Below are 12,800 nucleotides of genomic sequence, written 5' to 3'. Positions count from 1 at the left end.
AATTGTGTAATTCTTTACTCTGCAATATCTTTGCCTCGCAAATCGGCCTCCAAATGCCTCGAATCTAGTCATAATAATTCGTTTCAATCAATAAAATTTATTGAAATTAATTTCATAAAAAATACTATTTTTTCATAAAAATCTAAAATGTACCTAAAAAATCGCCTGTGGGGTCCACGTATCGAAACCCGATAAAAGTTACAAAATTCGAAAGCTCATTCAACCACGAGTCTAACCATACTAATTTTACCAAAATCCGACCTCAACTCGACCTCCAAATCTTCAAATCTTATTTTCAAATCCCCAATTTACACCTCAAAAACATGTAATCTAGTCGGATTATTCGATGATAATTCAATATTGTGGAGTAGAAAGGATCACAAGGGACTTACCTCAAATTTTTTCGTGATTTATCGCTCAAAAATCGCCTCACCCGCTTTTGGAAATGTCAAAAATGACAAAATCTCGGACTCCTCTGTTTTTAACATTCTGACCAGGAGTTTCGCACCTGCGGAAATTTGAACCACTTCTGCGCAACCGCTCCTGCGAAAAATATCGCTTTTGCGATCCCCGCATGCGCAGGTGCGTGTCCGCATCTGCGCTCTACAGTCACTAGCCCACCTCCGCTTCTGCGATGTCCATTGCGCTTCTGTGTGGTCGCACCTGCGAGCCAAGTTTCGCAAGTGCGATTGCACCAGAAGGCAAAAACTTCATATTTTTTTTCTTCTAAGTCCGAATTTGATCCGTTAACCATCCGAAACTCACCCGAGGCCCCCGGGACCTCAACCAAATATACCAACAAGTCCTAAAATATCATACGAATTTAGTCGCGCCTTCAAATCATATCCAACAACACTAAAAATACGAATCACACATAGATTCAAGCTTAATGAACTTTGAAACTTTCAATTTCTACGAACGATGTCGGAACCTATCAAATCACGTCCGATTGACCTCAAATTTTGCACACAAGTCATAAACGACATAACAGAGCTATGAAAATTTTCAGGATTGGATTTCGACCCCGATATCAAAAAGTCAACCCTCCGGTCAAACTTCCCAAAAATTCGACTTTCGCCATTTCAAGCCTAATTCCACTACGGACCTCCAAATAATTTTTTGGATACGCTCCTAAGTCCAAAATTACTATACATAGCTATTGGAATCATTATAATTCAAATCCGAGGTCGTTTACACATAAGTCAATATCCGGTCAACTTTTCCAACTTAAGCTTTAAGCCTTGGAACTAAGTGTTTCAATTCATTCCAAAACTCACCAGACCCGAACCAATTAACCCGGTAAGTCATAAAATGACTGTAAAGCATAAATTGAGTAGTAAATAGGGAAACGAGGTTGTAATACTCAAAATAACCGCCCGGGTCGTTACATTCTCCCTCACTTAAACATACGCTCGTCCTCGAATGTGCCAAGAGCTATTTCCAAGCCATCACATCACTATTCCATCTACCACGCACATACCCGAGGGTGATCCCATGTCACACTATTCCACATAGGCTTGGCAACACAATACAACTGAAAATTCTAAATTTAACCTTAACCCAAAAACCTTGGAATTCAATTCCCAAACTCCAAAATTTCTTTTCAATACACGAATCTTATATTTACACACTGTATGAGTCTGAACAAGCTGCATCGAGCTATAACTATAATCACGGATATAATCACCCAGCATATTACACAACTTGCCCGCTCGTAGCACCATTCCTAATCACAGTAACTACTCCGAACCAACCAAGTACTAGCATTAAACCCCGTATCGAACAAAACCTCATCCCAACACCTTCGTACACTATTGATAATAAAAGAAACATGCTAAGTCTCATAACATCTTATCAGATCGACAAGTCATGGAGCTTTCCCGTCCCAACCAGAAAAATAATCACTTTCTAAGTCGACTTTCAATATTATCCTCCCAATATACCGTAATCACACCTGATAGTACCCATTCTAGGTCCAATGGCCTTATTTTATTAAACACAATTATCCCATTGACATGCCACACTCATACAACTCAATCCACAACTGCGCAACCTTGTACCCAAAATAGAAGATGTTTCAAAGTAGAGAACCGTATTGTAAGTTCAACAAGCACCACCACAACTGTAATGCTATAAGCTCATTATATATAGTAGAACCAAGACACACAAATTTAATAACAGTAACCAGCTCTTCTAGAGCTCACATTAACATCACTCGCACGGACAACTCACGTGCTATAGTATCAATATTTGGACCCGCACAGACAACTCACGTGCCAATAATATAATCCACCTGGCATGGTCACAGGCCTTCGGTCCAAGCATATCATACATGAGCAATCAAATAAGTACACATGTCCATGATAAATGAAATAAGATTCACATGCTCCTGGTTTGGTATAAATAGCATGCCATAGAGTAGGCATGTGCAAAGTGCGCTATCACAACTCAAATCAGTAGTTAACGCAGAAATAGTAACTACCCAATTTATTCAAAGAATTAGCCTCCTTATAGCCTCAAGTGTAGTCCAGATAGTTCTCGACAAAGGTACCACCATAACTAATCCCAACTCCAATACTCGAATGACTAACACATCTTTCATGAACGATCATCACATGAGGAATACTTTTATACTTCTTCTGCGCCACATAGAAATAATTTAAATATCAGCAGTCTATCAACCAGGTGAGTACCGCAGTACCAATGAACATCCGTAAGTCAAAACACAATGCGCCAACTGAAATATACACCCTTCTCGGGGATTACCGAGCAATTATAACATAAATCTACATATTTGAAACTGACCATTCTATCCAGAATTCGTGACCTTCCCTTCAAGAATAAATTGCCACCTTGTACATGTAAATCTTAATCCCGCACAATACATCGCATCTACTATGCCATCATATGACAAGCACGAGAATCTCATTATTAACTTTGAGTCACCAGTAGAATACATATCCGATCAGTCAGAAGCCTTCCATTTGATCCCATCCGGTAGAAAATCACAATACTCAACATGCTCCTCAAGCCAGTAGGAAAATACCCATCTCAAACCGTGGTAGAACTCCTCGAAAATGCCTTGGAATCCATTTGCACATAATCAAGCTATCAGATTTAAATCTCTCTAACTCAACCAAGCCACGCAGGTCGCCAAACCCAAGAGTAGTGCCACAAAGCATCTGTAGAAAACCCCCATATCATAAGCACCCAAAGAACCGATCATATCCGTTACCATACCGATCCAACCTACTACCAAGCTGTCTTATTTCTCCGAGTCCCTTCCGAATTTGTCTTCAGATTGATACTTCTCCTTGCTAAAATGCCACGATCTTTAACCACAACTCACTCCACGAACCCTAGCATAGAACCACAATGCCCTTAAGCAACTGTATTTTTCTTAAACACCTCCAAAAATACCACAACTGTAACACTCACTCTGAAAATACCTTGTGTGAATTTTAAAATTGTTCTTTTACCCTTCTTATACTGGAATGTGGAATCCATAGTCATATAGAATTACCGCAAGCCCTGCACCATCCAGTGCAAATAACCGATTTTGGCGATATACAAATTTCGAAAAATTTTCAATTGACACCTATACGTTTTGAATCCATTATAACCCTTTCGAAAGTCACCTGCGAGATGCCTTCCTCATCTGTGCTCAACAGTCACCAGCCCACCTCCGCTTCTGCGATATCCATTGTGCTTCTGCGTGGTCACACCTGCGAACCAAGTTCCGCAGGTACGATTGCAGCAGAAGGCAGAAACTTCAGATTTTTTTTTAAGTCCGAATTTGATTAATTAACCATCCGAAACTCAACCGAGGCCCCCGGGGCCTCAACTAAATATACCAAAGAGTCCTAAAACATCATACGAACTTAGTCGAGTCTATAAATCACATCCAACAATACTACAAACACGAATCACACATAGATTCAAGCCTAATGAACTTTGAAACTTTTAATTTCTACAAACGACGTAGGAACCAATCAAATCACATCCGATCGACCTCAAATTTTGCACACAAGTCATAAACGATATAACGGAGCTATGAAAATTTTCAAGATTGAATTTCGACCCCGATATCAAAAAGTGAACCCCCAGTCAAACTTTTCAAAAATTCAACTTTTGCCATTTCAAGTCTAATTCTACTACGGACCTCTAAATAATTTTTCGGACACGCTCCTAAATCCAAAATTATCATACGAAGCTATTGGAATTATTAGAATTCAAATTCAAGGTCGTTTACACATAAGTCAACATTCGATCGACTTTTCCAACTTAAACTTTAAGCCTTGGAACTAAGTGTTCCAATTCATTCCAAAACCTGACCAGACCCGAACCAATTAACCCGGTAAGTCATAAAATAACTGTAAAGTATAAATTAAGCAGTAAATGATAAAACGGAGTTGTAATACTCAAAACGACCGGCCGGGTCGTTACATCCATTCAATTCAATTTACATATAGCAATCCGTTCAATTCAACAATTGCAATTAATTAGAAAATAATATAATCGCATCAGTTGTGTTGTTGTGAGGCAAATATAAGAATAATATCCAGGAAAAAATAACTCCAAGCTTTGAGTCTGTGAGTAGGGTAAATAAAAGCCTGAACGAGGCGGAGTGGAAGTAAAGGAATGAAGGCATTCCACCATCATCTTTGATCCCCCAGTAATTATGTGAGAAAGAAGCTTTCTTTATTGACCATGTCAAGTTTATTCTTAACTTGATTTTTATTTTGATTCCAATTCTTTTCTTGAGACTATCACATCTTACATGTCCTGTTAATTTGTTTGCTTGAGCAAAAACCTAATTCGAAGTTTCTTTCTTGCTTATTTATCTATCAATTTATTTTATTCATTGTTAATTGAGATGTATTAATTAATTTTTTACCTTTTTATATTATTTTGGCATGTAATAGTAATTTTTTATTATTCTTTGTTTATTTTGTTTCTTATCTGCAGTCGTCCCAGTAATATTAGATCTCTAGAATAACACGAACTGACGGCTGAAAGAGAAGATCGTTGGCACCTCCCATATGCCAAGAAATGTATTTATTTCTCTCTCATTCTTTTACCTTTTCCCTTTTGTCCTAATTAGAGAATTAAACACATTCCCTATTAATTGAATTTTATATACATTGCAGTTATCCCGGTGATATTAGATTTCTACAATAATACAAACTGACGTGTTGAAAGAGAAGAAGGCACCTCCCATATGCCAAGAAATGTATTTAGTTCTTCTCTCATTCTTTTACTTTTGCCCTTTTTCCTAACTAGAGAATTAATTATATTCCCTATTAATTAAATTTTACATACATTACTAAGTTAAAGAAGAAAGATAAATATTAATAGAATATTATTGTCTAAAGACTCATTAATTTGGAATACTAAAAGGTGCACGAAGGAGCAATTATCTTAAAATATCAGCAATTTCTCATAAATGAGGCTATTGTAAATTTTTTAAATTTACAAAGGGGTAACATAAGCATTTTTAGAAATGGAGAAAGTATCCTTGAAGTCCACTGTGACGGTTGTGATTGTTACGATAGATTTGTATCTCTCGCTAATAATCTATCTATCTATACATATATAATTGAGGGACCTTGGCCCGGTGATGTGGCAAGCTTTATAGACCAAAGATTGCCTTTATCTTTTTTTTTTTCATTTTTATCTTTTTCTCTCATTTTTCCCATTTTATTCAAAATTCAATTTAATGTTTAGAAATCCAAAAGTCACAACTTTGCATTCAATTCAGTTTACCTTTTGCAATCCGTTCAATTCAACAGTTGCAATCCAGCAACATGAGCCGTTCCAATTAATAAGAAAAATAATATAACTGCATCAGTTCTATTGTTGTGAGACAAATATAAGAATAACATCCAAGAAAAACTAACTCCAAGCTTTGAGTCTATGAGTAGGGTAAATAAAAGCCTGAACGAGGCGAAGTGGAAGTAAAGGAAGGAAGACATTCCACCATCATCTTTGATCCCTCAGTAATTATGTGAGAAAGAAGCTTTCTTTACTGACCATGTCAAGTTTCAAGTTTATTCTTAACTTGATTTTTATTTTGTTTCTAATTCTTTTCTTGAGACTATTACATCAAACATGTCCTGTTAATTTGTTTGCTTGAGCAAACACCTAATTCGAAGTTTCTTTCTTACTTATTTATCTATCAATTTATTTTATTCATTGTTAATTGAGATGTAAAAAATTATTTTCTACCTTTTTATATTATTTTGGCATGTAATAGTAATTTTTTATTATTCTTTGTTTATTTTGTTTCTTATCTGCAGTCGTCCCAGTAATATTAGATCTCTAGAATAACATGAACTGACTGCTGAAAGAGAAGATCGTTGGCACCTCCCATATGCCAAGAAACATATTTATTTCTCTCTCATTCTTTTCCCTTTTCCCTTTTGTCCTAATTAGAGAATTAAACACATTCCCTATTAATTGAATTTTACATACATTGCAGTCATCCCGGTGATATGAGATTTCTATAATAATACGAAATGACGTGCTGAAAGAGAAGAAGACACATTCCATATGCCAAGAAATGTATTTAATTCTTCTCTCATTCTTTTACTTTTGCCCTATTTACTAACTAGAGAATTAATTATATTCCCTATTAATTAAATTTTACATACATTGCTAAGTTAAAGAAGAAAAATAAATATTAATAAAATATTATTTTCTAAAGACTCATTAATTTGGAACACTAAAAGGTGCATGAAGGAGCAATTATCTCAAAATATCAGTAATTTCTCATAAATGAGGCTATTGTAAATTTTTCAAATTTACAATAGGGTAACATAAGCATTTTTAGAAATGGAGAAAGTATCTTTGAAGTCCAATGTGATGGTTTTGATTGTTACGATAGATTTGTATCTCTCTCGCTAATAATATATATATATATATATATATATATATATATATATATATATATAATCGAGGGACCTTGGCCTGGTGATGTGGCAAGCTTTATAGACCAAGGATTGCCTTTATCTTTTCTTTTTTTTTCCTCATTTTTTTAAATCTTTTTCTCTCATTTTTCCCATTCTATTCAAAATTCAATTCAATGTTTAGAAATCCAAAAGTCACAATTTTTTATTCAATTCAGTTTACCTGTTGCAATCCGTTCAATTCAACAGTTGCAATCCAGCCACTTGAACCATTGCAATTAATAAAAAAAATAATATAACCGCATCAGTTTTATTGTTGCGAGGTAAATATAAGAATAACATCCAAGAAAAACTAACTTCAAGTTTTGAGTCTGTGAGTAGGGTAAATAAAAGCCTGAATGAGGCGAAGTGGAAGTAAAGGAATGAAAGCATTCCACCATCATCTTTGATCCCCCAGTAATTATGTGAGAAAGAAGCTTTCTTTACTGACCATGCCAAGTTTATTCTTAACTTGATTTTTATTTTGTTTTCAATTCTTTTCTTGAGACTATTACATCTAACATGTCCTGTTAATTTGTTTGCTTGAACAAACACCTAATTCGAAGTTTTTTTCTTGCTTATTTATCTATCAATTTATTTTATTCATTGTTAATTGAGATGTAATAATTTATTTTTTACCTTTTTATATTATTTTGGCATGTAATAGTATTTTTTTTATTATTCTTTGTTTATTTTGCTTCTTATCATGCACTCGCCCATTGGATGGTTTGAGCCCATTGTGGCTAAGTTATATGGTACTGATTTGGTGAAGGATGCCTTGAAAAAGGTAAAGTTGATTCAGGAGCGACTTCGTGCAATACAATCCAGACAGAAGGGTTACGCGGATCAGAAAGCGCGTGATTTATCATTTATGGTAGGTGAAAAAGTTCTCTTGAAAGTTTCACCGATGAAGGGAATCATGAGATTTGGGAAAAAGGAAAAATTGAGCCCAAGGTTTATAGGCCCATTTGAGGTATTGAGACGAGTTGCGGAGGTTACTTATGAGCTTGCATTGCCACCCAACCTATCGGGAGTTCATCCAGTTTTCCATGTATCTATACTCTGGAAGTATCATGCCGACCTATCACATGTATTAGACTTCAGCACAGTTCAACTAGATAATAGCTTGGGTTATGAAGAGGAGCTAGTTTCCATTGTTGATAAACAGGTTCGCCATTTGAGGTCCAAGAGGATTTGTGCAGTAAAAGTCCAGTGGAGGGCCAACCAGTCGAAGAAGCGACTTGGGAGGCCGAGGAAAACATGCAGAGCAGATATCCACACTTATTTAGCACTCCAGGTACAATTCTAAACCCGTTCGAGGACAAACGTTTGTTTAAGAGGTGGAGAATGCAATGACACAACCGGTCATTTTGACTTTTAGAACCCCGTTCCCTAAAATAAAACTTTTCGTATATGCTTTTAATTATTTATGACTTGCAGGGATGGTTGGTTCGGGATTTGGAAGTGTTTGGCTTTAAATCAGAACACTTGGTTCCTTAAGTTGGTTTTAAAAGACCAAGTTTGACTTCGGTCAATATTTTGAGAAAACGACCACAGAATAGAATTTTGATGATTCCAACAGCTCCGTATAGTGATTTTGGACTTAGGAGCGTATTCGAAATTTTATTTGGAAGTCCGTAGTTAAATTAGACTTGAAATGGCTAAAATAGAAATTTAAGTTTGGAAGTTTGACCGGGGAGTTGACTTTTTGATATTGGGGTCAGAATCTAATTCTTAAATTTTTTATAGCTCCGTTATGTCATTTATGACTTGTGTGCAAAATTTGAAGTCAATCGGACTTGATTTGGTAGGTTTCAACATCGAATGTAGACGTTGGAAATTTTAAGTTTCATTTAGCTTGAATTGGAGCATAATTCGTGGTTTTAGCATTGTTTTATGTGATTTGAGGTTTCAAATATGTTCGTATGATATTTTAGGACTTATTGGTATATGTGGTTGAGGTCCCGAGGGCCTCGGGTGAGTTTCAGATGGTTAACGGATTAAAAGTTGGACTTAAAACAGCTGCTGCAATTTTTCCTTTCTGCTGGAAATTCTGGGCTATGATCGAGCCCAAGATCGAGGCCCAAGATCCAGGCCCAGGATTGAGACCCAAGATCGAGGCCATGATCGAGGGTCATGATCGAAGGCATAGCTCGAGGGTCATGATCGAAGGCCCATGCTCGAGAGTCATGATCGAAGACAAAGGCTTGAGGGCCATGATCGAAGCCACGATCGGGGCCGAGTATCGAGACCATGTGTGATGACCCAAAAGGTCATCTTATGTTTTAGAACTCAAATCTGCGCTCTTAAGCCTTAAAAATCTCATTTTTACCCTCTTTGATTTGCGTGCGTAGTCCGGGCAGGTTTCCGGAAAGCTTTTATGTTGAAAACTAATGAAAATAAGAATTTTTGCCTTAAAAGTTGATTTTAGTTAATTTCGATCAATATTTTTGGTAAACGGGCTCAGATTCGTGTTTTGACAGTTCCGGTGGGTCTGTATCGAATTATGGGACCTGGGCGTATGCCGAGAATCGAATTTGGAGGTTCCTAGCTCAAATTATGAATTTTTGATGAAAATTAAAAGTTTGAAAATTAATTATTTTTAAGAATTGATTGATGTTGGGCATTGTTAGTACCGGGTCTGTATTTTGGTTTCGGAGTCCGGTACAGGTTCATTATGATATTTAAGACCTGTCTGAGAAATTTGGTGAGAAACAGAGTTGATTTGATGTGATTCGGACCTTAGGTTGAGAAAATAGTAATTTTAAAGTGTTCTTGAGGATTTCATACGATTTGGTGCTAAATTCGTAGTTCTAAGTGTTATTTTGGTGATTTGATCGTGCAAGAAAGTTCGTATGATATTTTTAGACTTGTGTGCATGTTTGATTTGGAGCCCCGAGGGCTCGGGTGAGTTTCAGATAAGCCACGGGATGTTTTGGACTTTGAAAATATGGTTTTTCTGTAGAGTCTATGTTCTGGCATGTCCTTCTTCGCGTTCTCGAAGGTACTCTCGCGAACGCGAAGAGTAAACTGGGCAGCTGAAGTTTTCTTCTTCGAGAACGTGAAGGCCTGGTCGCGAACGCGAAGTGATGGGGGACTTACCCTTCACGAACGCGACTGGCTCAACGCGAACGCGAAGCATGTGGGGACCTGGGGGATGGTTGGTCATGTTCTTCTACACGAATCGCGAACGCGAGCCATGTCTCGCGAACGCGAAGGCCAGGGGGGAGTAATCATCGCGAATGTGAGCTGGGACTCGAAAACGCGAAGGCTTGGCAGCCAGTACCCTTCGCGAACCCGACAGTGCTCTCGCGAACGCGATGAACACTGTCGCCCAGCACTTAACGGAATCCAAAAACGGGATTTTAGCCAAAAACTCATTTTTCTCAAAAACCAAACGGTGAGAGGCAATTTTTCCAGAGTCATTTCTTCCTAAAATTATTGGTAAGTGATTCTAAACCATTTTCTTTCAATTACCCATTATATTTCTTGAAATTTCAACCTAAAATCTAGAGTTTTCATGGTAGAATTAGGGGTTAGGATAGAAACTAGAGATTTCGAGAATTTAGGGATTTAGACCTCAATTTGAGGTCGGATTCCAAAATCAATTATATATTCGGGCTCGGGGATGAATGGGTAAATGGATTTTGGTCCGAACCTCGGGTTTTGACCAAGCGGGCCCGGGGTCGATTTTTCGACTTTTTGGAGGAAAATTTGGAAATTTAATTTATGCAATATAATTGATTCCTTTAGCAATATTTGATATTATTGAGTTATTTTTGAATAGATACGAGTGGTTTGGAAGTGAATTCCAAAGGAAAAGTTGTTATTGAGAATTAAGTGGCCTTCGGAGCTAGGTAAGTGTTGTGTCTAACCCTAACTTGAGGGAATTAGGAACCTTAGATTATTTGCTAAGTGAAATTCATGTGAGCGGAGTATATGTGAGGTGACGAGTACTTATGTGCCGCCAATTTACCTGTTTTCCATATTTCTCTATTTTTCTTATATTGTCTCATTCCTATGTCAAATTGCTACGTGTTATACTAGTGTTGTTCAAATTATCATTCTTATCATGTTTACGAACTTTCTGGTGATAATTGAGTTTTTATTCCAAAGTTGAGATTGATATTATGGAACCAAATATTGAAGTAAGATTTGTACTTGTTATTCTATCTCCCTGTTGTTATTTATGCATTGCATTATGGTAAGGGAGAGTGTTAATGCACGAAGGGTGATGCCATGCCATATTGTGAGTGTTAATGCACGAAGGGTGATACCGTGCCATATTGTGAGTGTTAATGCACGAAGGGTGATGTCATGCCATGATATGAGAGTTAACGCACGAAGGGTGATGCCGTGCATTTTTCCTTACTATATTCACTATTCCTGTTGATTCAAGGTATATTGACTGCTCCGGTGATCATTCTGTTATAGTTCTTTATCTTGTATTCCCCTTCCGACATTTCCTGTTTAGTTCTTCATTTCTGTTATTTGCATATATACTGTTAAATTGTACAGGTTGATTTGTAGGTGCCTTGCCTTAGCCTCGTCACTACTTCGTCGAGGTTAGGCTCGACACTTACCAGTACACGGGGTCGATTGTATTGATGCTGCACTCTGCACTTTCTGTGCATATTTTGATACCGGCTCGGGTTGATCGAGATTTTGCTATTGGTCCGCTATCTAGAGACTCAAGGTAGATCTGTCAGCATTCACAGACCTTGAAGTCCCCGTCTATCTTTTATGCCCTACTGTTTTCTTTCATCCAGATAGTTTTATTTCTTTCAGACTATTACTTGTAGTAAATTCTAGAATGCTCGTGACTTGTGACTCCAGATCCGGGTGGTAGTAATGAATACAGTTTTTATGATATTCTGCACTTATTATATTTCATCTTAGTTAATTATTGTTAATTACTGAATGGAAATAAGGAATTGGTTTAATAATTCTCTAACATTGGCTTGCCTAGCAAGTGAAATGTTAGGCTCCATCATGGTCCCGTCGGTGGGAAATTCCGGGTCGTGACAGTTGGTATCAAAGCCCTAGGTTGCCTAGGTCTCACGATTCACGAGCAAGCTTAGCAGAGTCTGAAGGATCGGTACAGAGACGTCTGTACTTATCTTCTAGAGGCTATGAAGTTTAGGAACAAGTTTCACTTCTATTCTTCTCTGTCGTGCAATTTTGCTTTCTCAATACTGATTGAACTCTTCTACTCTTATTCTCTCGCAGATGGTGAGAACACGTACCGCTTCCTCAGCTGAGCAGCAGCCAGAGCCTCTAGTGACAGCTCCTACGCAGGGCAGAGGTCGAGGCGCAGCCTAGAGCCCGAGCAGAAGCCCCGAGCAGCAGCCCCCAGTAGTGGAGCCTCAAATAGAGCTTGATGAGGAGGTTCCAGCCCAGACTATTCCTGCCGGACCAGCTCAGGTTCCGGCGGGGTTCATTGCCACCCGAGTACTTCAAGACACTTTGGTCCATTTGGTGGGCCTTATGGAAAGTGTAGCCCAGACTGGCGCATTTCCCATGGCACCAGCAGTCTCTCAGGCTAGAGAAAGAGCCCAGACTCCCACCACTCCCGCTCTGGAGCAGATAGCTCCCCAGTATCAGGCTCCAGCAGCTCAGCCAATCGAATTAGTTCAGCCAGTTATTGCGGCACAGGTCGGAGATGGGCCAGCTCTGTCTTTTGAGTCTTTATGGAGGTTGGAAAGGTTTACCAAGCTCTTTCCTGTTCACTTCAGTGGTGCTCCTTCAGAGGATCCCGAGGAATATCTTGACAGCTGCCACGAGGTTCTATGAAATATGGGTATAGTAGAGACCAATAGGGTCGATTTTGCTGCATTTCAGATGACTGGTTCC

This window comes from Nicotiana tomentosiformis, chromosome 5, assembly GCF_000390325.3.
Source record: "Nicotiana tomentosiformis chromosome 5, ASM39032v3, whole genome shotgun sequence".
Classification (NCBI taxonomy): domain Eukaryota; kingdom Viridiplantae; phylum Streptophyta; class Magnoliopsida; order Solanales; family Solanaceae; genus Nicotiana; species Nicotiana tomentosiformis.
Note: the sequence above shows the minus strand (reverse complement) of the source record.